Source organism: Notamacropus eugenii, chromosome 2, assembly GCF_028372415.1.
Source record: "Notamacropus eugenii isolate mMacEug1 chromosome 2, mMacEug1.pri_v2, whole genome shotgun sequence".
Taxonomy (NCBI): domain Eukaryota; kingdom Metazoa; phylum Chordata; class Mammalia; order Diprotodontia; family Macropodidae; genus Notamacropus; species Notamacropus eugenii.
The window spans coordinates 529,601,892-529,629,005 of record NC_092873.1 but is presented as its reverse complement, the minus strand read 5'-3'; the positions used below and the strand labels follow the sequence as shown (position 1 = coordinate 529,629,005).

The 27,114-nt window shown below is 36.3% G+C and overlaps 1 long non-coding RNA gene across 4 annotated transcripts in view; it reads left to right on the top strand.

The window, feature by feature from the left end:
• LOC140530311 (uncharacterized) overlaps positions 1–27,114 on the top strand; it is a 126,883-nt gene that overhangs the window by 90,160 nt on the left and 9,609 nt on the right. For 2 of the 4 annotated variants that reach the window (XR_011975896.1, XR_011975895.1), the window contains exon 2: positions 20,925–20,985. The exons of the other annotated variants lie outside the window; for them this stretch is intronic. This is a non-coding gene — a long non-coding RNA (uncharacterized lncRNA). The remainder of the gene's footprint in view (positions 1–20,924; positions 20,986–27,114) is intronic. 4 annotated transcript variants of the gene reach the window in all.

Here is a 27,114-nt window from a genome sequence, read left to right as displayed (position 1 = left end):
ATCAAATTTCTCTGATAAGGGTTTGACATCCAAAATATATAAATTATTATTATGTGCGTATTAACATGCATTTAGATAATATAACTATAAAACTTATGTTTGGTGAGAAAGCCATGTGTATATAACCAAAACTCTTTCTTCAATAGATAAACAGTCAAATGATATGAACCGTTCTCAAAAGAATAATCAAAATGTATTCATAACCATAGGAAAAATGCTCCAAATCATGAAAAGAGAAATGCACTTGAAAACCTCTCCAAGTTTTTACCTCACAGTCAATAAATTGGCAAAGGTGGAAAAAGTTTGGAATGGTCAATGTTTAAGAGGTCCTCAAAAACAGGTCCACCAGTACTCTGTGGAACTGTAAATTAGTGTAACCATAAAGCAGTTTGGGATTATACATGTATAGTGACTAAAATATCAATTAACTTTGAATTGAAGGCTCCATTACTGGGCTTATAAGCCCGAGAAAGCCATTAATAATAAGAAAGTAATCACCACATTCAGCAAAATATTTGTGGCAGTACTATTTGTGATAGTAAAAACAACAACAACAACAACTGGAAACAAAGCAGATATTCTTCAGTTGAGGTATGACTAAACACATCATTGAACATGGATATTACTATGCTTTAAGAAATGATGATTTGGGGGGGGTGGAGCCCAGATGGTGGAGCAGAAAGATACAAATACTCCAGCTTGTCCCCCACAGCCTACAAAATACCTGTAAAGAAAGACTCTAACAAATTCTAGAGCAGCAGAAGTCACAGAATGATGGAGTGGAGATTGCCAGTCCGGGGTGACCTGGAAGGCCAATGGAAAGGTCTGTCTAACCATTCACAGAGCAGAGCCCAGCCCAGCCTTAGCTGCATGGGGCACTGGGAGAAGAAGGACCTGATCAGACTTAGGGATGAAATCTCCATGCAGATCCCTTAACCCACAGGCACCAAAGGTCAGTGAGAGGACTTTTTCAACCAGAGCAAGAAAGGAGCTGGTCCTACCCTAGCCCTGGCCCCAGGTGTCAGAGGCAGCCAGTGGCAGCAGCAGCAGCAATGGGCAGGGTGGATATGGCAGTGGCCAGGACAGTAGCCAGGGTCCAGTGTTGGAGGAGCTCAGCATAAAGTCCTTGGGGGAACTGACCAGCTGATCCATACCTCAGCCCTGAGTGGTGGCCCCACTGCCACCTAAAGCCCATGAGCGAATTGACCAGCTGATCTAAATCTCAGCCAGGAGCAAGGCCAAGGAGTAAATGTCTCTCCCTCGATTGTGTCACCTTGGAGGAACTGAGATCTTACAGGTCCCCAGAGTATACCCTACTCTTTACAAAGGACTCAAAAGTCAAGTAACTGGTTGGGAAAATGTCCAAAAAAGGGAAAAAAGTAAGACTATATAAAATGTTACTTTCTTGGTGAACATGTATTCTCTCCCATCCTTTCAGATGAGAAAGAACAAAGTTTACCATCAGGGGAAGACATAAAAGTCAAGGTTTCCGAATCCAAAATCTAAAATTAAGTATGCAATGGTCCCAGGCCATGGAATAGCTCAAAAAGGGTTTTGAAAATCAAGTAAGAGAGCAAGATGAAAAATTGGAAAGAGAAATGAGAGCAATGCAAGAAAATCATGAAAAGCTAGTTAACAGCTTGCTAAAGGAAACCCAAAAAAATGCTGAAGAAAATAACACCTTGAAAAATAGGCTAACTCAAATGGCAAAAGAGGTCCAAAAAGTCAATGAGGAGAAGAATGCTTTCAAAAGCATAATAGCCAAATGGAAAAGGAGGTTCAAAAGCTCACTGAAGAAAATAGTTCTTTAAAAATTGGAATGGAACAGATAGAAGCTAATGACGTTATGAGAAACCAAGAAATTACAAAGCAAAACCAAAAAAATGAAAAAATGGAAGATTATGTGAAATATCTCATTGGAAAAACAACTGGCCTGGAAAATAGATCCAAGAGAGAAAATTTAAAAATTATGGGATTACCTGAAAGTCATGATCAAAAAAAGAGCCTAGACATCATCTTTCATGAAATTATCAAGGAAAATTGCCCTGATATTCTATAACTAGAAGGCAAAATATATGTTGAAAGAATCCACCAATCACATCCTGAAAGAGATCCAAAAAGAGAAACTCCTAGGAATATTGTAACCAAATTCCAGAGTTCCCAGGTCAAGCAGAAAATATTGCAAGCAGGTAGAAAGAAACAATTTGAGTATTGTGGAAATACAATCAGGATAGCAAAAGATCTAGCAGCTTCTACATTAAGGGATTAAAGGGAGTGGAATAAGATATTCCAGAAGTCAAAGGAACAAGGATAAAATCCAAGGATCACCTACTCAGCAAAATTGAGTATACTACTTCAGGGGAAAATATAGTCATTCAGTGAAATAGAGCACTTTCAAGCATTCTTGATGAAAAGACCAGAGCTGAAAAGAAAATTTGACTTTCAAACATAAGAATCAAGAGAAACATGAAAAGGTAAACAGGAAAAAGAAATCACAAGGGACTTACTAAAGTTGAACTGTTTACATTCCTACATGGAAAGAAAATATTTGTAACTCTTGAAACTTTTCTTAGTATCTAGGTAGTTGGAGGAATTATACACACACACACACACACACACACACACACATTGACATATATACATATATATGTATATATACATATATATATATATATATATATATATATAGAGAGAGAGAGAGAGAGAGAGAGAGAGAGAGAGAGAGAGAGATCACAGGGTGAGTTGAATAGGAAGGAATCATATCTAAAAAAATAAAATTAAGGGTGGAGAGAGGAATATATTGGGAGAAGAAAGGGAGAAGTGGATTGGGGAAAATTATCTCTCACAGAAGAGGCAAGATAAAGCTTTTCCAATGGAGGAGAAAAGGGGGGAACTTAGAAGGAAAAGTGAAGTTTGCTCTCATTGCATTTGACTCAAGGAAGGAATAACATGTACACTCAATTTGGTATGAAAATTTATCTTACAGTACAGGAAAGTAGAGGAGAAGTGGATAAGTAGGGTGGGGTGGATGATGGAAGGGAGGGCAAATGGGAGGAAGGAGGAATTAGAAGTACACACTCTAGGGGAGGGACAAGATCAAAAGAGAGAACAGAAGAAATGAGGGACAAGATAGGATGGAGGGAAAGATAGTCGGTCTTATACAACATGACTACTACGGAAGTCATTTGCAAAACTACACATGTATAGCCTATATTAAATTGCTTGCCTTCTCAGTGGGGATGGGTGGTGAGGAAGGAAGGAAGAGAAGGAACAAATGTTGAGAATTGTTTTTGTGTATAACTGGGAAATAAGAAATACAGGTAATGGGGTATAGAAATTTATATTGCCCTACAGGACAAGAGAGAAGATGGGGATAAGGGAAGGGAGAGGTGTAAGAAGGGAGGGTACATTGGTGGAAGGGGCAATCAGAATGCAAGGCATTTTGAGTGGGGGAAGGGAGAGATGGGTGAAAAATTTGGAACTCAAAATTTTGTGGAAATGAATGTTGAAAACTTAAAATAAATAAATAATAATAAAAAAGAAATAATGATTTTGATGAATACAGAGAAATGTGGAGAGATTTACAACTATTTGCCGAACCAAATAAGTGGAGTCAAACAAACAACAGACGCATTGACTACAACAATGTAATGGAAAAGAATAGTGAGAAAAATGAAATCAAATAAGGTGTTGCATGATTATCAATAGCAATCATGACTTAAAATAAGGAATTTGAGAAGGCATTCCCAACCTACCCCTTTGTAGAGGCTGGAGATCCCGAAGTGTAAAATGCACATATTTCAAGACTTTTTTGATCTATTGATAAGTTATGTTGATTTTAACCTTTTTTCTCTCTTTTGAGGGGGTAGCTTTAAAATTATATTTCTTTTATGCCATCACTCCCTGGGAATGAAGGGAAGGGAGTGGAAGGGTGCTGAAAAGAATCATGGTAATGTAAAAAATAGAAAGAAATAAAGACTTATTTTAAAAAAAAGATAATAACTGGGAAACAGCACATGCATTTTTTTTAAATTGTTGGAGCTGTTCATCATTATCTCTTGTATGTCCTGTATCAATAGCTTCTTAATTGCTCTCCTTTCTTCATTTCTTTAAAATCCATCATCCATACACAGTGTTCCTAAAGTATAACTATGCCATTCTCTTGCTCAATAAACTCCTGCAGTTGTGAATTAGCCCTCAAATGAAATACAATCTTCTCTCTTTGGAATTTAAGAACCTCTGAACCTGCTTCTAAACTGGTTTTCCAGGCTTAGTACGTCTATCTGCCCTTCACTCACTCTTTAGTCTGACGTTCATACTACAATCCATCTCCAAACTCAATGCCATTGTGCAGGACCTGCTACAGATCACACATACACACACACACACACACTTGGAATGTACTCATTTCTCTCCTGCAACTTTGGAATCTAGAAATCCCTAGTTTCTTCAGAGCTCAGCAGAAGTTGCCATTGTCTCCATGAGATGATTCCCATTTCATACCAGCTACTAGTGCTTCTTCCCACAAACTGTCTCGACATAAATATATTAAATAATAAATAATATAGATATTATAGCTTAAGATCTCATGATATATATAATATCTATATGTATACATGTATATATACATATAAGTGCTTATTTATACAAATCATGCCACATTAGCTACGTTTTCTTTCTGGACACAATGATTAGATTGGTGATTTGGGGAAACATCATAGACACCACATAACTGTATTATAACTCTTGACTGCCTCAGAGTCAATTGAAGGATACCCAACAGGTGAAGAGCACCTGGTGCAGACCTTTCTCACTTCCCACCTGGACTATTGCTGGTAAGTCTGCCTGCTTCAAGCTCTTCCTGGTCTAGTCCATTCTCCATTCAGCTAATAAAATGACTTATCAGCTATATAACTAATATACTCAGTAAGTTCTAGTGGCTCCCAGTTGCCTCAGATACTAAATCTTCTGTTTGATATTTAAAGATCTTCATAACCTACCCCCTCTTACCTTTCCAGTATTCTTATACTTTATTCCTTCCCTTATGCTTCCTATGGGAAGCCTTTCTCAACATTAATTCTAGCATCTTCCCTCTTTAATTATTTCTCACTTGTCCCCATATAGCTTGCTAGGATACATTTGTTTACTTGCCATTGTACCTATCAGACTGTGGCTCCTTAAATGCAGGGACTGTCTTTGAACTCTTTTTTGCATCCCCAGTTTTTAGGACAGTGTCTTAGTAAATGTTTATTAAATATTTATTTTTAAAAGTTATTTTCAGTTACAAATTCTATCTCTCTCCTCCCTCCCCCACCCACTAAGAAGGTAAGAAATGTGATATCCATTATACACATAAAGGTATGCAAAGCATATCTCCATATTAGTCATGTGGCAAAAAAGCAAGAAAAATAAAATTAAAAATGTTTCAATATGCATTCTGAGTTTGTCAGTTCTCTCTCTGAAGGTGACTAGCATTTTTCATCATGATTAATCAATGTGTATTGATTGACTCCAATTACAATAGACCAAGAGAGAGATGATAAGGGCATAGACCGGGTGGTGACAATGAGAGTGGGGAGAATTAGGTTGATTCAAGACATGTTGAGAACAGAAAGTCACCAGAATTTGGCCACAGGCTAGATATCGGTGATGAGGAACAGGGAGGGGTAAAAAATGGAACGACTCATAAAATTACAGACTCATTAAATGTAGTGTTCTCTAGGTAGAAAGAAGCTCAGAGGCTATGAAATCTAGTACCCTCATCTTACAGATAAGGAAACTGAGGCCCTGAGGGCCTAAGTGATTTTCCCATGCTCATAAAAGTAGGAAGCATCAGAAGCAAGTTTGAACCCTGGTTCTCTGAGTCAGGTTCCACTGTTTTCTCTGTTGTCCTGCCTCAGTTTTGGGAAAATCAGCTGTTGGGAGGGTGGGAGTGCCACTAAAAAATGAACAAGTTTTTGGGTGTCAAACTTTGTGTCTTTGTGAACTGAGTAGTATGAAGTGGAGGAGGAGGAGACAAACCTTTGCTCTTCTTCAGAGTCCAGTATCTTTTGATTTTTCCTCTTGCCTCCATATCAAAGGCTGTTATCTGAGCTTTGATTCCCATTAAGCCAGTCACAATAAATGAGTTTAAAGTCTTACCCCCTGCCTGGCTTATATACATTTTAATGGAAGTCAAAGAATTAAGTCAACAGGATTAAGCCTTATAGCAGCAGTTCAGGGTTGGCACAGCTAGTAATTGAAGAAGCCTCAGTGCCAAGACACCCTGGGGAAGGCCCACCAGGATATAAACAGCCTTCCTACTAATTAACAAGTGCCAAAAATTCCCATTGCTGCAGCTGAAATACCCCAGGGATTAAAACAGACATCAGGGCAGAGAAGAGTGCTGGCCTTGAAGTCAAATCTCACCTCTGAAACTGACAAGTTGCTTTCCCTCTCTGAGACTCAGTTTCCTCATTTGTAAAATGAGACTGATAATATTTGGAACACTTGCCCTCACAGTGCTATTGAATGGCTGTAATAAAGTAATGCTTATACGAGGCTTTGCAAACTAGAACATGCTATATAATCAATCAACCAAGAGGCATTTATTAAGTGGTTTCCATGTGCCAGGTACTTTGCTAAGTGCTGAGAATACAAAGAAAAAACAAAAATAATATTATTTTAAGAACAGGATAGCCTCATTGGCTATTGCTTTGACTCTAAGGGTAAAAAAGAGTGAAACTTCCTCCTTAGTAACCAGAATCCAGGCCTGATTAGATGCTGTCAGCATCATCAATGCCAGCTTCTTTGTGTTTTGCTACCTCTGTTGAAGATTCCTATGAAATGCCAGTGGGTGGTGTTATGGAATGTGCTCACACCTACCTGTTATTCTGAAAAAGAGGTGCATCACACCTGGCTTCCACATATTTTGCTCAGCTATCGCCTATATTCAACCTGTCCCCATTTATTTTTCACGTGGAAGGCCGACAATTTAATGAACCACATCCTATTTTAACCACTAGTGCAACTGGAGCCTGAAGCAATGTTCTCCAAAGGTTGTGCTGTCAAAACTATGGGCCATGGGAGTGCATAGACCCTTACCATGGGCATGACATCAAAATTATTTTTGTGATAATACTAAGAAATTATTTATCTACTAAAACTTTTTTTTCTCTTTTCCAACTACATATTTGTGTGGGCTGGATTTTCTTCTTGTACTAACTATATCTCAACAGATTAAGTGCAGAAGCAGATATAAAAGCTCAGATATCTTCTACTAAGCTAATCATTTAAGGAACTTGCAAAACTATGTAAAATAATGCCATTCTTCTCATTTGGGGGAGAAGATAGCTACTTCACATAAAAATATTGTTATTTTATGTATTAGTCAATACACATTTATTAATCACTTACTCTGTGCCAGAAACTGTGCACTGGGGAGAAGAATACACAAAAGACAATCCCTGCCCTCAAGGAGCTTACAATCTAAGATGAACAAATACATAAATGTGTTTATATGCATGTATGTATATACATACATCCATACACACATACATATATAACCCACCAGCTTTAATTTCTAATATGGTAAATAGTGATAAGGGCAAGTAGGTGACTCAGTGCATAGAGCACTGGCCCTGAAGTCCGGAAGACTCATCTTTATGAGTTCAAGTCCAGCCTCAAACACTTACTATCTGTGTGACTATGGGCAAGTTATTTAATCCAGTTTTGCTCCATTCCTCATCTGTAAAATGAACTGGAGAAGGAAACGGCAAACCCCTCCAGTATTTTTGCCAAGAAATCTCCAAATGGGGTCACAAAAAGATGGACATGACTGAAACGAATGAACAACAACAATAATTTTAAGAAGTGATAGATGTAGCACACCTAAAGTAACATTTTTGGTTTCTCATTGATTTTTAACAGTGTAAGGGACCTAGATATGAAAAAATTTGAGAATCACTTGCCTAGGAAAAATATGATCCCTCTTTCTGAAGTTCTGTGGCATTCATATTGAATGAAAACTTACTAGTATAATCACAATAGCTTAGAGCTCACAGTAAAGAAATTCCTACCATTCAGACATTGATTTGGCTCTATACATAACTTTAAAATTTTGTGTATGTCTAGCAAATCTCTCTGCTCTTTTTATTTTCTCATGTTAATTTTCACTTCTGAATTGTCTCCCCACCCACCCACTGAGAAGGCAAGCCGTATGTGTATACACACATATGTGCATATATACATATGCACATATATGTATATATTAATGTATGTATATGTGTGTATGTATATATTATATATATATCGTATGTGTGTATGTATATATGATCTACATTTTGCTCCTACAAATTAATTTATTCTTATTTTTCTATCTCTATAAAATAAATTATATTGCAATTATGACAATAAACTAGAAGTCCTTCTAATACTGGAGATGAAACAAGAACGTCTGTTATCACCACTATTATTCAACATTACATTCAAATGCTATCTATAGCAATAAGACCAGTAAAACAAATTGAAGGAACAAGAATAAGTAACAACGAAACAAAATTATCACTTTTTACAGACGATAAGATGGTATCACCATATTGACCTCATTTGGGATTTTCTTGGTAAAGATACTAAAGTGGATTGTCATTCTTTCCCCTATAGGATTATATTCAGTTTTGCTGAATAATTGTTGTTTGTTGGTGGTTGTAATTTTAACTCCTTTGTTTTATGGAATATCATGCTCTAAGCTCTTCACCTCTTCACAGTGGCAACTGCTAAATCTTGTTTGATCTGGCCTGTGGCCATATGGTATTTAAATTATTTTTTTCTGGCTACTTGCAATATTTTCTCCTTGACCTGGTGGAATTTGGCTATGATGTTCCTGAGAGCTTTCATTTTGGGATCTCTTTCAGGATGAGATTGGTGGATTATTTCAATTTCTATTTTGTACTCAGATTCTGATACCTGCATAGTTTTTTCTTTATTATTTCTTTAAATATGATGTCTAGACTCTTTTTTTGGTCATAACTTTCAGGTACTCCAATAATTCTTAAAATATCTCTTCTCAATCTATTTTCCAAGTCAATTGTTTTTTCTGATATTTCACATTTTCTTCTATTTTTCATCCTTTTGCCTTGTTTTATTGTTTCCTGATGTATCATGGAATCATTAGTATACACTTGACCAATTCTAATTCTATTTTTTTCGGTGAGGTTTTGTGCTTTCCTAATCACACGCAGGATGATTTTAGAAAAATCTGAAAAGACCTACATGAACTAATGCAAAGTAAAATGAACAGAACCAAGGGAACATTGTACACAGTAACAGCAATATTGAGTGAATAAAGTAATAAAGTGATAGAAGACAAATCCAAAGGACTTATGAAAAATTCTACCCACCTCCAGAGAAAAAATTAATGTAGTCTAAATACAGATTGAAGTATACTATTTTTTACTTTGTTTTTCATGTGTTTTTTGTTCTATATGTCTTTTTGCTACACGGCTAATATGGAAACACATTTTACATGATTGCCTATGTATAATCTGTATTAAATGACTTAACATGAAGGGATGGGGAAAGAGAGGAAGGAAGGAAGAGAACTTGGGAACTCAATTTAAAAAAAGTTAAAAATTGTTTTTATGTACAATGCAAAAATATTATTTTAAAAAGTAAAAAAAAAAATTAAAGTTATTTTCGATACTGAGTGAAGTGATCAGAAGCAGGAGAATATTATACACAGTAACAAACACAGTATGCAAGGACTCTTTTTGATAGACTTAGCCCTTCACAGCAATGCAAGGACCTAAAAGATTGCCAAAGGACTCATGATGCAAAATGCCATCCACATCCAGAGAAAGAACTATGGAATCAGAACACAGAATGAAGTAAACTATTTTCTCTTTAATTATATTTTGTTTTGTTTTTTATGGTTTCTCCTGCTCATTTTAATTCTTCTATGAAACATGACTGATGTGAAAATCTGTTTAATAGGAACGTATGTATAGAGCCCGTATAGGATTGCATGTCATCTTGGGGAAGGAAGGGAAGAAAATTTGTAACTTATGGAAGTGATTGTTTAAAACTAGAAACAAATAAATTAATACACTTTGAAAAATATTATGAAGAATTGATATTTAATCAATCATTTTTAAGACAAGCATGTAGTAACATTATTTAGGTATTTCCCAATGTTTTAAAGATTTTTTTATTCTCCTTTTTAATTTATGGAATAAAACAAGAATTTCCATAACAGTATAATTTTAAAAAGATGACTGTAAAACTGAAAATTTAGTATGTACAACTTGCTATTCCTTTTAAATATATAACAAAATTATCATGTAGATTTCTTTTTTTCCTCTTTTTCTTCCCCATCCCACTGTAAAGATGGTTACAATTAGACACAAATAGAGGAGGGAGAGAGAGAGAGAGAGAGAGAGAGAGAGAGAGAGAGAGAGAGAGAGAGAGAGAGAGAGAGAGAGACAGAAAGAGAGAGACATATTATTTATATATAAAATCATTCTATACATACTTCTATTTATCAGTTCTTTCTCTGGATGTAGATAACATCTCCCTTCATATGTCCTTTGTAGTTCATTGGGGTATTTATAATGGTCTAAATAACTTATTCTCTTAAAGTTATTCTTAAAATAATATCGTTGTTACTGTATGCAATGTTCTCTTGTTTCTGCTTATTTCATTCTTCATTATTTTGTTCATCTATGGGTGTTTTTTTCTAAGACCATCAAGCTCATCATTTCTTATAGCATACCAATTTTTCATCACAATTATATACCACAACTTGCTTAGTTGTTCCCCAGTTTATGGGTTTCCCACAGTTTCCATTTATTTGCCACCACAAAGAGAAGTTCCATAAACATTCTAGAACATACAGGTTCTTTTTTTTTTCCTTTTTCCCTAATCATCTTTGGAAATAGATGTTGTAGTAGTAGCAGTAGTATAGCAGAATCAAAGGGTAAAGGCAGTTTAATAAATCTTTGGGTATAATTCCAGATTACTCTCTAAAATGCTCTCATAATTCCACCAACAATGAATTAGTGTTCTGATTTTCCACATTCCCTCCAACATTTGTCATTTTCTTCTTTAATCATTATAGCCTATCTGATAAATGTCAAATGATATCTTAATGTTGTTTTAATTTACATTTCTCTAATCAATAATGATTTAGAATGTTTTATATGTCTATAAATTGCTTAGATTTCTTCATCAGAAAACTACCTCTTCATATCCTTTGACCATTTATCACCTAGAGAATGACTCACATTTTCAGAGATTTGACAAAGTTCCTTATACACTTAGATAAGACCTTTATCTAAGAAACTGTATATAAAAATTCCCCCAATTTTCTACTTTACATCTGATCTTGGAAACATTTATTTTACTTTTACAAAACTTTTAATTTAATATGATCGAAATTGTCCATTTGTGCATCATTGTGCTCTTTATCTCGTGTTTATTCATAAATTGTTCACATATTCATAAGTCTGGTAACATGTTTCATGTACTTCAAATTTTCTTGTAATAACTCTTTATATCTAGATCATGTATCCGTTTTGACATTATCATGGTAACTGATATAAGATATTGATCCATGCCCAGTTTCTGCCATACTCCTGTCCAGTTTTCACTACAATTGTTTTTTACCAAATAATGACTTTTTTATCCCAAATCCTAAGTCTTTACACTTATCAAATACAAAGATTCTACATTTATTTGCTGCTGTAAATTGGATGTCTGCTATGCTCCATTGATTTCTGTTTCTATTTCTTAGTGAGTACAGATAGTTTTGATAATTATTACCTTATAATTTAATTTAAGATCTGGTCTTGTTAACCTTCCTTCACTTTTTTTTTCATTAGTACCTTTGATACTCTTGATTTTTTTATTCTTCCAAATTAAATTTGATATTATCATTTCTAATTCAGTAAAGTATATTTTGTAATTTAATTGGGATGACATTACATATATAAATTAATGAACTATTAATATTTCTCTATTTACATCTGATTTTATTTGTATTAAAAGATTTTTATGTAATTTAGTTTATATATTTCCCATGGGGATTTTTTGGTTTTAGGTTTTTGGTTTTGGTGGGTGTACACCAAGGTATTGTGTACTCTCTGGAGTTATTTTAAATGGGGTATTTTTTACTATCTCTTCTTGCAAGGCTTTGTTTGTGATATATAGGAATGCTGATTATTTATGTAAATTTGTTTTAATCTTGGTACTCTGCTAAAATTATTAATTGTTTCAACTAAATTTTTCATTGAGTCTTTGGGATTTTCTAAATATATCACAATAATAGCTGCAAAAAGAGACTATTCTATTATGCCATTCCCTATTCTGGTTCCTTATTTTTCTTGTCTTATTATTATTGCCAGGATTTACAGCACAACATTAAATAATTTTGGTGATTTCTTTTTTAAGTTGAATTTATTCTGACTACATTCTCTGCTGTTATCTCTCTTTTTGGAAAGTCAGTGTGGTCCAGTAGGAAGAACATTAGCTCTGGAGTCGGAGGACCTACATTTAAATTCTATGAGGTTTAATATCTTTGATCTTGGGGAAAAACTGAGCATCCCTGGACCTCGGTTTCTTTACCTATAAAATGGAGATAATTGAATTAGGTGGTCTCAGGGACTGATTCCAATTTTAGATCAGTGATCATTGCCTCAGATAATGGGTCTAGAACTGAAGTGCATCAGCATTTGCTTTTCCCACGATTTCTTCCTTCCCCAGGTCTTGAGATCCAGTGGGGTTCTAGCCAAGTAGTTAGGGAAACCCATTCCTATTCAATCAATCACATGGCATTAATTATGTAACTTCCTTATGTCAGGTACATTTCCATGATCTTCTCTGTGCATCACATGGCCAAGAGATGAGGGGCTGTTACAAGGCAGTGTGTCACATAGTTTATAGTTGATGAGTAGACTCACTGTCCTCATTGCATGTCCATAACTTCACACCTTCTGGTCACAGCTACTCAACTTCAGCATTTCAGCTCCCTCTTCTCAAAAGATTCTGCATGCCCAGAAAACTGTGTTTGAAAAGGGGCAGTTATTTGTCAAACCCTGCACACAGCATCCTTCTCATGTTTCTGTGCCTATGTTCATGCACCTCATGCCTCATGTCAGATACCAGCTGCTACACGAAGTCTTTGTGATCCCCTCACTTATCAACATCCCTTTGTATTTCCTTTGGATATTTTTTAATTTATTGATTTCAGTCCTTCTTTTTCAATTAGATCCTTGGGATGGAGGCAGGGACCATTTCATTCTTGTTATCCCTGGTACCTGTCCCAATGTCTAATAAATAGACTCTGTCTCTCTGTCTCTCTCTGTCTCTGTCTCTCTCTGTCTCTGTCTGTCTCTCTCTGTCTGTCTCTGTCTGTCTGTCTCTCTGTCTGTCTGTCTCTGTCTGTCTATCTCTCTGTCTCTCTCTGTCTCTCTGTCTCTCTGTCTTTCTCTCTGTCTCTGTTTCTCTGTCTCTCTGTCTCTCTCTCTGTCTCTCTCTGTCTCTCTGTTTCTCTGTCTCTCTGTCTCTGTTTCTCTGTCTCTCTGTCTCTCTCTCTGTCTCTCTCTGTCTCTCTGTTTCTCTGTCTCTCTCTCTCTGTCTCTCTCTCTCTGTCTCTCTGTCTCTCTGTCTCTGTCTCTCTGTCTCTCTGTCTCTCTGTCTCTCTCTCTCTCTCTCTCTCTCTCTCTCTCTCTCTCTCTCTCTCTCTCTCTCTCTCTCTCTCTCTCTCTCTTTCTCCTAGCCTCCTTGTAACAAATCCTTAATATTTCTGGATTTCCATTTAGTCACCTTGATTCTTTCTCTTTTTTTCCAAGATTCCTCTTAACCTTATTTTCCTTTGAATATCTTTATAACTCTTCTGCTTGTGCTTCTTAAATCGGGGGCCCATTTGAAACATTTTTCTAGGAAAGATCAGAAGGGAAACAAATGTTTTGGAAGTAATTGCTTTCTTATTATTCCATATGCCATGCTTACTCATGATGTTTTCTGGTGTTGGACAGAGCATGAATCAGTCTAAATCACGTAACTACAAAATTCCCTTTTTAGGTGCATCATTTTGAGACTAAGATCTAATTCCTGTCATTTTAGGCTTTTTCTTTCACATTTAACACCACATAATCAACAATTATCTGTGAAAGGATTCCCCTGGGTAAAATAGGAGTAAAATAAAGTTTGAAGCATATTTGGATTAGGAATCAGAAAACTTGAAGAAAATTAGACAAACTTTACAGCCTCTCTGGTCCTCAGTTTCCTCATTTATAAAATTGGAACATGAAATTTTATAATTTTCCTCCCAGCTCTAATATTTTATTATCCTACCTCCACTAGGAATATTTGAAAAGTATTCTTTCCCTGTTTATCTAAGGTAAGTTTCTGCTCAAAATTCACATTAAGGCATTAAGAAATGTGTGACTTCTAGGTTTCTTTATAATTGGATAATGTCTCTTTCCAACCCTGCTATGTTGATAGTTTTACTAACCTATCAGGAAGGAAAATCTCAATACCAGTTTAATTCAGGCCGCAAATGAACTGAATATTTTGTTGATCCACCTAGACTCAAACAAGTTTGAACTGTATTCCTCTCTAAACTGTCCTTAAAGAGTAAGTTCAGGTATTCCCCTCAGTTTAGTGCAGAACCTATATTGGAGTTTGGAAATATTATTTTTCTCCATTATTATCACTGCCACATTTTGAATGGAGGCAAAAATCAAGAGTCATACAAGAAAATGAGTATTTTCACTCCATTCCTTTTTAGAACAATGAAGCCAGTTGATGATTTTCTAAAAATAGATGCTGTCCTTAACCTCATTCTTCTTCTTCCTTTTCCAGCATCCCTCTTCTCTCTCCCTTCTTTTCCTTCCCCATTATAATGTCAAATTTCTGATGACTGATTAATGCATTTAAATGTCACAAAATACTCTAATAAATACCATGTATATCCTAAGGTTTCGTTTCTTTCTCTCTTGCACTTTTAAGAAAATGCTAATGATTTTATACATTCAGAGCCCATCAAGTAGGGGATCACTTACAAAGGCAGAGATGTAGTCATCCATGCTAGCCACAGTGAGTCTCACAATAGGAAGGGACTGAAAAAGACATTTGTTCATCTGGTGCCAAGATCCCGTGTGCAATGCAGCAAACACATCTTCACCTAGGTTCTGGCCACCTCCAATGAGGCAGAACTTGTAACTTCCCAAGGAAGCTCATTTGTCTCTTGGTTCATGCTAAATGTTATAAAGCATTCCCTTACCTTCAATACAATTATGTTTTTGCAATTTCCATTGCTCCTCACGTGGGGACCAAGAAGAACATGTCTATTTCCTATTCAGTTCAGGTGGCAGGATTTATAATAATAAGGATAATTGTCATGTTCCCCATTCTACATTTTGACTGAAATAAATGCCCCTAGTTCTTGATTGATCTTTATCCAATGTGACATGGAGATCTTGGAGCTCTGGGATCTTTCTATTGTTTTCTATAATTTTTTGCCTAGAACTAAACACGATACCTTTAATGTGGTCCAAATATAGAACAATAACAACAATATATTACAGTATTTTAAGATTTACAAAACACATTACATATATAATTTTATCCTCTTAATAATCCCATGAGGTAGGCACTATTATTATCTACATTTTGTGTATGAAAAAGAACTGAGACTGAAAAAGTCAAAATGACTTGTTCAGGACCACCTACCTAATTATGTCTCTGATATATGATTATGAACTCAGGTCTTCCTGACTCCAGACTGGCTATCCAGAGCTATTCCATTTTAAGAATCCCTCCATTTTGTTTACAAATATATATGTCTATTCTTTCCACTAGTGCTTGTGGTTCAAGTAACCCAAAATATGGCCTCCCATGATATCCTGTTCTACAATATGTTCTGAGAAAACAGAAAAATCTCTCCTGCCTACCCCAACCTTGATTTCCAAAAAGATCAGAGCAATTTGTTTTTCCTCCAAATAGGGCATTAGTGTCTTATTTCCCCACAACCCTTCCAACCTTTGTTATCTTTTCTTTTTTGTCAGCTTGTGAGTTCATTTGATACAATGAATGGAACCTCATAGTGCCTTTAATTTTTATTTCTCTAATTTTTAGTAATGTGAAACAGGTTTTCACATGACTACTGACAACTCAGATTTCTTCTTTTGAAAACTTCATGTTCCTATGCTTTGCCCATTTACCACTTGAGGAATAGTTCTTATTCTTATGAATTTGATTCAGTTCTTATATATCTTGGATATGAGGCCTTTATCAGAGAAAAATGTTACAAAAAATTTCCCTCATTACCTATTTGCTTTGTAATTTAAAAAAATAGGTTTTGTTTGTAATATATCTTTAATTTTATCAAAATTATCCATTTTATTTTCTGTGATCCTTTCTATCCTTCATTTGCTCATAACATATATATATATATGTAATTTCTCACTTCCCAAATTTTATTTAACCTTTAATATTTAAGTAATATATGTCTTTGAACTTTATCTTGGCTCCTGGTGTAAAGTGTCTGTAAAAATCTATATATGACAGAATGCATTCCAGTCTTCCTAGGAGTTTTTGTCAAATCCAATAGCTGAAGTTCTATTTCAACAGCATTCTGCCCATGTTTCTCACCTCCACTTTCTTCCCTCTCCAATTCATCCTTCTTATGCATAAATATAGGCAAACGTACAAACACATATGTGCATTCATAAATACATACACACGTAGTATGTTTTCCAAAGGTTTCAAGGCAGATTTAAGTTGAGTAAAACATAACCACACCAAGACTTTTGGTACACACATACACACACACACACACACATGAATACATAGATCATGTCGTTGCTCTACTAAAAAGCATCAATATCTCCATATTACAGGATAAATTTTAAGTACTTTTCCCCAGTATTCCAAGGCATCCTGACATCTGGCACCAACTACATTATCTATCTTTCCAGTTTTATTTCATATTACTCCTCTCAAACATTCTACAAACTTTAGCCTCTAGATAAAATTCAACTCACAGTTTGTTTTTATAACTGGAAGCTAAGAATGTTTATTATTTTGAAATGAAATTATTTCATTTTAAAATGTAAAAAATCATACTTAGCTCATGCCCTGTACAAAATCAGATGATGGGACAGATTTAACCCTCAAGACATAGTTTGTTGATCTCTATACTGTATTCTAGCTCTATACTCCAGCCAACATCTGTGGTCCTTCAAACATGTACCACACTGCTGCTCACATTGCTACCCATACTGGAATACCCTCTTTCACTTTGACTTTTTGAAATACTAACTGTCCAAAGGTCACCTTCTCCTGGAAATTTTCAAGCCCCTATACATCTGGTACAGCCATTTCCACTCAGATTCCTCATAATGCTTTATTTTGTACCTCTCTAGATTTAATTCGTTCCACTGCTATTAAGCACCTAGTATGTTCTAGCCATCAAACTGGGTGTAGGTTTCCAAAGACAAAAATAAAACAATCTCTGCTTATATTTCATTACTTTCAAATAAATTTGTCATGTGATATTGCATGTTTGGAATGTCTGTGTTGATGTTTTATTGTCCTTATTAGCTATGAACTCTGTGATGTCTCTATATTTTGCATCTCCTTCAATATCTAACACAGACCTTTGCATGTGGTGGGTATTTTATAGATTTTTGTTTTTATTGCTGCTGCCTGAATAAATAGTTGCCTGGTGTAGATCAGAAAACAATATCCTAAGTACTACCTAGCACATAATAAGGGCCCAATAAATACTTGTTACTCAAGGATGAGAACAGAAGCATGTGGTGGAAGCAAGCCAACTATGAGGCCAGATTGAGGGAATTTGGGGTGAGAAAGTACTGAGAAGGAATATAAGCACTCAAATGATCACAGGTCAGTCAATTTAGTAGTCTCAATCATGTAAGTGGTTCTTGTCCTACGTAGGCATGTTTGACAGTCATAACTCAGACATACAGTGGGCTGTGTGCCCTGAGAGAAAGCCCGGGTATCCTAGGTCTCTGCCATTATATCTGACTGCTGTTGCTTCTCAGATTCATGGAGACTGAATGGGAGGAGGATTTTAGGGAAGTCAATGAATGATTTAGACTGCACTTTCCCTGTGATTATGAAAGCTTGCTCACCTTGCATACATAGATTAATGATGCTGGATAAAGCTATAGTCTGTTAACCTTGCACTCATAAGTGCACTCCTAAATGGAGCTGACTAAGTCAGTTATTGGACACATAAGAATTTCCTAGGTCAATCAGTGGTCAAACATGGAGTCATTTGTGTCAGCTAGAGCCTAGAAAATAGTTTCTTTTCCACACCAATTTTCACACCAAGTAGATATGACAGTTCTAATTCCATTGTTGACTTTGAGGCTATGTGAAAGTCACTTATCTTCTCCGTGTTCTAGTGGGCAGTGCTTCTTAAATTGTGGGCCTTGATCCCATATGGGATCACAAAAAAAAGGGCAACAGTAAAAGGTTTCTGAATGCACGACCAAACAATAATTCAAAATCAAATGTCTAATGAATCCAAAGTGTTTCTAGCAGGGCTATATTGCACAACTTCACTGCCACAGCCTTGGTTCTGAACACAAAACATATGCACTATGCATTGTGCAAGCCGTCATGCCACGTAATACCAGTAAATGCTGCCTGAAAAGGGGGTCATGAGTAGAAAATATTTCAGAAGTCCTTGAAGGTGCAGACCTCCACAGGCAGATGGAATTTCCACCTCTGGGTGGTCTTTACACCAATGAAACATAAGGACAATTCCTAAACCTACTGCTATTATCTGTTGAATAAAGTGAGATGATTCAATAAGGCAAAGAGCTAGACAAGTGCTTCCTTTCTAATTCCACAAATCTCCATGGGATCTATGATGAGATTTTCAAGGGAATATAAATTTGAATAAGAAAAAAATTCATCTTTATATGAACATAATTGTCTTTTTTTTACAATTCTATATATTTTATTTCATGCATTTAAAATATTCTGAGATGTATCTAGGCTTCACCAGACTGCCAAAGGCATCTAGGATGCAAAAAAGGTTAAGGACTCTGGGATTATACAAAGGACTATCCATCTAAAATTTGTAATTTATCTAAAAGGTCACGACACATTAGTGCTGAGAGATGAATCAGGATTATTTTTTCTTGCATCAATCATTCATCATTTTAAGTTGTTGTTGTTTTGCAAAAGATGCTTACTTATATGCTAATGCAACCACTCTGACAAGGATTTAATTAAATGGAAATATATCAGAAACTAATAACAAGATGACTTACTAAATGAAAGGCTTATACTGTGCCTTTCAGCAATATCTTGCCCTCAGGGAGGCAGCAGTTGAAAGTAACAACCTTTTTATTTAAATTTTAATTTATGGAATAAAACAAGCAATTCCATAATGTAGTAAAATAAAAAACATGATTGAACAAGAAACTGCAAATCTATTATGTACAACTTGCTAGTCCTTTTAAATATATAATAAAATTATGTAATTTTCTTTCTGTCCCTTTTTTCTTCTCCCCCCATCCTAAGGATGGTTTGCTATCAGACACAATTGGTGTGTGACACATATATGCATATATGTATACACACATAAGCGTGTATATATGGAAGAGTATTCTATAGATACTTCTATTTATCAGTTATTTCTCTGGATACAAATAGGATCTTTCTTCATAGAACCTTTGTAATTAATTTGGGTATTTATAATAATCAAAATAACTATTTTCCTCAAAGTTTATCTTAAAACAAAATTATCTTTACTGTATACAATGTTCTTTTGGTTATGCTTATCTCACTCTTCATTGTTTTGTTCAAATCTATTCATGTTTTTTTCTCAGATCACTGAACTCATTTCTTATAACATAGCAGTATTCCATCACAATCATATACTACAACTTACTCAGCCATTCCTTCATTGATGGGCATCCCTATAATTTCCAGTTCTTTGTCACCACAAAGAAAGTTGCTATAAACATTCCGGTACACATAGGCATTTTTTTTTCCTTTTTCCCAAATCATTTGTGGGAACATATGTAGCAGTAGTATGACTGAGTGAAAGGGTATAGGCAGTTTTATAACTCTTTGGGCATAATTCCAGATTGCTCTCCAAATGATTAGATCAGTTCACAATTCCAGCAACAGTGAAGTAATGTACTAATTTTTCCAGTAACAATCTCCTTCTGTGGATTTTTCCCCTTTATTTGGGGAAAGAAGTGAATAATCACTTTGGGAAAATAATGCATGCAAGAAGTCTGACAAACTGAGGATCTTTATATTTGATCTTCACTAGCATTGTGTTCGTAAGTCAAGCTCCTCCTCCAACCAGTCGCCACTTGTTATTTACTCACAGGAAATAATACAAGAATACTTCCAATAATCATTTTTAAATGAAAAGTAATCTTTTGGTAAAAATGCATTCCAGGTAATTGTAACTTAGTGTAAAAGAGTCAAATTATCAAATGCAAGCTAAAAAATTACTCCCACAATAGTAAATGTTTAACAACTGACTCTCCAAAAGTGTGTACCTCAGATACACTTTTTAAGTCTAATCTATATTATTACCATTTTCTCCATCACTTTCTTAAGTCTAGACAATCCACAAATCTAGTCCTGATTTGGAGTGTTTGCTGAGGTCCACAGTGAAAGAGCTCACATCGAAAACTTAACAATTGTTCTCATTAGCCAGCATATAGTAGTTACTGTACAACCTTACCCAACACCACCAAGAGCAACGAGGGGAGCCAGCCCCCTTCTCAATTTCCACTCCAAATAATACTCCTAACTCAGCACAATCTAGTCTCTAATTGTTAAAAATAAGAGTTTGTGCATATAGACAACAAATACTAATTTACTATTATTACAATTTATCATAGAATACCTCAGTTCAACATACTTACTAAACCTTTACTCCTTAGCAGAGGAGCCTACTGAGGTCCACAGAACTGAAGAGTTGGAAGCTAGGAGCACAGTCTAAGAGTAAGTATCATGTGATTTGTGCCCACCGCAGCTCTCATGTTCTTGAACCAGGCTGCCTTTTTTGGCTGTTTAATCCATGATTCTTATACAGCTCTAGTTTGTTTTTTGAGTGTTTTGTTTTTAAACTATCATTTTGTGTTTTGCTCCCACTTTCTTTTTCAGACAAGCCAAGGTAGGACTATGTGTGGTATGAGACTGCATGTCAACACCAGCTCATGCAGTTGATTTGTTTTCCACCTCCCTTGTTCATTCCAAAATTCTGCAGGCAGTTCTTTTTTTATTTTTATACACAAGTATAAAATCTGCATTCTCAGTGGCTTCTTTTTCATTCCAACGGATGTCAAAATCCAAGGCTAAGCTATCACTTTGCAAGTTCCATCCATTGGTAATGTCAGCCTCCTGCCGAATATCCAATTTATCCAGCTGTCCTAGCAGCTGACTTCCAGAGAAAGGAAATTATTCTTTGCCTCTGTGATTGGATTAGCCAGTGTATACAGAGGAGTCTACAGACAATGGTAATATAGTGAAGAGAGATGACTGCTGTACCAGGAAGACCTGGGTTCAAGTTTACCTTCTGATGGGTACTGACTGTGACCTCATGCAAGTGGCCTAACTTCCCAGTACTCTGGACAGTTCTCTAACCTCTTAGGCATATAAGGCTCTTCCTATTTGTCTTACCTGCCAGGACTGCGTTTCCTCCTTATCTGTGCCTCAGAGTCCCTCCTTCCCTTTAAGGTACAACATGATCTCCTGCTCCCTGTAATTGTCTGTGCCTTCCCTCCCAAACTACCGTTTATGAAACTAGTTGCTTTGTATATACTCCTGTTCACTATAGATAGATAGATAGATAGATAGATAGATAGATAGATAGATAGATAGATATAGATGTAGATATAGATATAGATATAGATAGATAGATAGATATAGATATAGATATAGATATGTGGGGTTTTCCCCCATATTTTATATGTACTTCTTGTCTCCTTCATTAGAATATAAGTTTATCGTGAGTAGAGATTACTTCATTCTTTACACCATCCTAGTTCTGTATAGTGCTAAATCAATCCTTATTGATTGGTATTGAGTGAATGACTGGTAAAAGTAGTTTCTCAAGGGTGGGTGTGAAGGGTTCTTACACTCATGAAATAACAAGTGCCTTCCTCACCGACCCACTACCTTCTGAAAAAAAGAGAAAAATAGGAGTCACCTTTGAATTTACTAGCAGACATGTGGGCATGGCAAAGGCAAGTAAAAATCATTTATGATGGACCTAGTGTGTTAAATACTTGAGATAGCATGACAAAAGTGGAATACTTGCCTTCAAGAAGGTTATAGCCTAGATTCAAAGGGAGAACAGAGCTATAGATTTAGAACTGAAAGGGACCTCAGGGGCTACTACACCAAATCCCCTCAGTTTACAGAGAAGGAAACTGAGACACAGAATGGTTAGACAAAAAAAATATATGCAGTATAATATAATGCGATAATCATATACTAGGCACTTATTAGCTTACAGGAACTGGGCTAAGCTCTAAGGACACAAAGGCAAAAACAGTTCCCACCCTGAAGAAACATGTTCTAATGGTGGGATATGTAAATAAATAAGTGCGCACAAGGTACATACAATAAACAGAAGGTAATTTGGTGAGGGGATAGCACATATACTGTTATATACAAAAATAAATACAAGTCAATGGAGGTGGGGAAACACTAGCAGGTGGGGGTGTATAGAAGTGGATAACAAGCATGTGTTACATGCCTACTATGTGCCAGACACTGATTTAAGTAAACACTTTAGAATTAGTATCTTATTTGATGCTCACATGCCTCAGTCGTAAGTGTTATTATAGCCATTTTGCATTTAAGGAAACTGAGGCACACAGAAGTTAACTGATTTCCCTAGCATCACATAGTAAATGTCTTACTATGGAAGTAAATATAGTTATCCCTTCCATATCCCTTTCCCCATTGTGGTTCAAATAGCTTGTGGTCAGCATAAGAAACTAAATGGGAATTTGGGGGAAGTTTTGCAAAAGCCACAGACAACACATGAAAGCCAGAAGACAACCCAGAAAAAGTTTAGAAATTCAGAAAAGCATAAAATATGGATATTGTATTGTATAATATCAACATATTTTGTTGTTTAGTGCAATAATAATTCAGACTTCTTCTTCAGCATGAAGGGAGGGCCAAACAATCTTACGCGGATTTTCCAGATTGCAGGGGCCACACATGCCTGTGGTGTGGAAGGGATAACTCTGCTAAGTCACATCCAGTTCCAACTAAACTTGCAGTCGTATTTCTCCCTTTTCATGCCCTCTCCAGGGCAGTCAAACTGCCCTCTCACCAGTTTTCTGAATTTATTACTCATTCTATGCATTCACACAAGGCCTACTCCATGATCACAAAATGCTTTTTTTTTTTTATCCCCATTATGTCCAGGCACCTTTTTCATCCTGGAAGATCATTCCACCCTGGAACGCTCGCCCCAGAAAATATCCTCTGTCCCAGGCTTACCCCTCTGATTGGAAGTCTGCTCCAAGAACCTTCCTTTAAGGAGTACACCCAAGTCTGACATCTCTTCATTCCCTGCTAGTCTCCCATCCCTGCTAGCGATGGCCACGCCTTCTTTTCTTCCCTTTTCAGCTTTAAGTATCATCTTCCCCATGAGAATATAAGCTCCTTGAGGGCAGGAAATGTTCATTTTCCTTGGATTTGTATTCCTAACACTTAGTAAAGTGACTGGTAATCACTTGATAAATGCTTGTTGCCTGAGTGACTGACTGGAGTCTCAACTGTGGCTCTTGGCACTTTGATCTTCATTCTCAACTTAGGCATCATCTCCTACATGAAATTTTCCCCAATTTCTGCCCTTGACTTTTCTAATGCTCTGTCTCCTCCAGTCACCTTGTTATTTATTATGATTATATGTGATATCCTCACAAGGAAAAATAAAAGTTAAGGTCTTTGAGGTCTAGACTGTTCTAATCTTCCTTTGCATTCTCACTGCCTACCATTACTCTTCTGCATGGAATAAGTCTATGTTGGATTTGGTTTTCAGATTGCCTGATCTGTAAATTGGACCGGAACCAGCCTCTAACCTGTGGTGGCCAGAAATGCACAGAGCAGGCCAGAGGCAGGAGAGTCGGGACATAAACAGAAGTTTAACTTCCAAGTGAGGAACTGTTTTGCAGGTAGAAACTCCTGAGGAGGAGGACTTAACATTCTGTGGCAAGGCAGACACACACACACACACACACACACACACACGTGTGTGTATATATATATATATGAAACACATATATATGCATGTATATATGTAAGATTATTCTATAAATACTTCTATTTATCCTGATATTTTTCTGGATAAAAATAGCATAGAAAACCACAAGTGGGCTAGACTGTGACATAATCATTCTTAGGTCTTGAGTATCTCTTCCCAGGGCAGGCTCATGTGTGGGTAATGCAGGTGTAGGAACAGTCTCCAAGTTGATCGTCTCATGAGGGGATATAGAACCAGTATTAACGTGGCTGATACAGGAGTGCAATGTATCATTTGGTTCTCTGTCACAAGAAACAGGAATTGTGAGCATGTCAAGAGGTGTGATGGGTGGCTCTCAGGTCCCTGGGAAATCGGGGACAATGAACACCTGGTGCTGGTCAAAGCAGTGCATTTTGCCAGAGGGTGAGATCATCCAGAGTGCAAAGCTCAGGGCTCAGTCTACTTACTGGACCCCCGATCTGGGAAAGAAGGGGTCTCCAAATATCTTAACAGATCCCTACCTCTAATTCCTTCTTCCCAATGACAGAAAGGACTATACCAAAAGAATTGAAGAATCATGTTAGTTAACCTTATTCTTTTTTTCAAAATTTGCAGAGACAGCTTGAGGGAGACAAAAAAAAAAAAATGAAACATTTCAGAGTTTCACCATGCTCGCTAACTACAATGCTAAGCATGTCCATTAACCAATTTAATATTGAGTACTGAAGGATTCTGTCTGGGGAACTGAATCCCGGTAACAGCCCAATTGTGAGCTTTTTTCCCTGCAGGAACCTCATTTTTAACAGCCACCTTGGAGCAGAATAAAGGAAGATGATCTTCAAATTAAAAAAAAAATAGAATAAATTTATAGTGTCATAAGGTTTGCAAAGATCTTCATGGGCATTATCTTTGTATGATAGGTTGTGCTGTATTTGTTGTTCTGTGCACGTTATGTACATTGACATGGACCTATTCAGATATGACTCACAGGGAGGCTGGAATAGGTATCTCTAAAGTATTCTCTTTCAAGTAAGACATTGATTCATGCCAGGAAAGGAAAGAAGAAGGGAGGACCAGAGACTAGCCTCTGGTCCTCTGAGAAAAGGAATATTGGTCTAGAATGTTCTATGCCACTAAGTAAGTCCAGGGGGGAAATGTTTAGGTTTCAGCTGCATTCCTGATCTGTATCCCTAAGTGGAAAAGGATTGGAGTATCCTCAGCTATATATTTCAAGGTTTGGCTCTTTTTCCATCAAATTTCAAATCTGCAATGATTTTCATATACCAAATAGAGAAAAGATCCATTTCTTCAAGTCAATAGCAAAAAATAGAAATCCAAAGAAGCATAAATATAAAAGTACATGAGAGAGAAAGGAAAGAAAGGAAGTTCCAAGTCTTACAAAGAGGAAATTACCCCAAGTCTGGAGTCTAGGGTGGCAAACTGGGAATAGGGACATGATCATGATCAAGGTTGTGGATTCCCCACATTTTGTTTTATTCCCATTAACTTTATTTCCCCTTCAGGGACCTGCAGAGATACTGTGATTGTGCGTCTTCTTTATCTAAGCTGGAAGTCAAACAAGGATCTCTCTTCTTGTGAGCTCTCCAACCCTGCCCTTCACGTAGTCGTAGAACATTGAGTAATCAATCTCCACCAGCAAGGAAAGACTCATGAAAATGGCCTTTGAGCAATGGATTGTATCTCATTTGAACTTTGTCCCAAGTCTGTGCACTAAGCGTCATGATCCCTATTTTGAAAATGAGGAGGGGACTGCATCAAACTTGGTGTCATTGAAAAAAAGAGAAAACAGGAGCAGTTTGTGGGGCGGGGTAAGAGATACTGTGAACAGGTTTGGGAATGTTGAACTTGAAATCCTGTTACAACACAAACATGGAAATGTCCTGGAGGTAGCTGGAGGGGGAGAAGCGGAATTCAGAAGAAAACTGAAAGCTTGAGGTATCTACATTAGAAAGTGAATGAAAAAAAATAAGATTATGGACAATTAAAATTCCAGATCTTACAGGTAATACAGTTCTAAGATATACTGCAGTCAAAAAGTGTGTGTCTTGTTATGTCTTGTATTTAATTAATTTAACATTTTTCTTTTGTTTGTTGTTTTTCTTTGGGGGGGGGGTGAGGTCTGGATGTGTGACTTGATTGGTATAGGCAATGACTAACATAGAAATATCCTGTACCAGTGTAGATTAATGAACTATCTATCTTATAGCCATAAAATAATGTCTGGAAGGCACTTGATAGTATATTTAATTTTACAGATTGGAAAGATGAGGGTCATAAAAGACTTTGCTCAAGATTACACAGGTAAAATAATCTTAGAGGGATATCTGGGACACAAGGAAGTTAAATTATTTGGCCTTCACCTAAATATGTTTCAGAGACAGGACACTTCTTGACTCCAAGGCTCTCCTTTTATCTACTACATAATACTGCCTCTGTATTTTACAGAGGGCATTTAAAAATGATTAGTTCAGTGAAATGGAGGCAGCTGGACAGTCTAATAGAGAGAATAATGCACCTCGAATCTGGAAGACTTGAGTTCAAATACTGCCATTTGCACTTACTGGCTGTGTGACTCAGGTTAAGTCGGGTTAGACTCTCTCAACCTCAGTTTCCTCCTCTCTAAAATGAGGATAACAGAACAGCATTTCTTTCTTACAGTTGTTGTGAAGATAAAATGAACTAATAGTTATAACACTTTTCCAAATCTTAAAGTTTAGTGAGTAGGAGCCAATAAATTCTAGTTATTAATATTCTCAATTTAGGGGGAGCATGGCACAGAAAGTAGCATCGGCTTGGGAGTCAAGAGGACCTGGATTCCAATCCTTCCTCTTTCATTTCCTATTTGT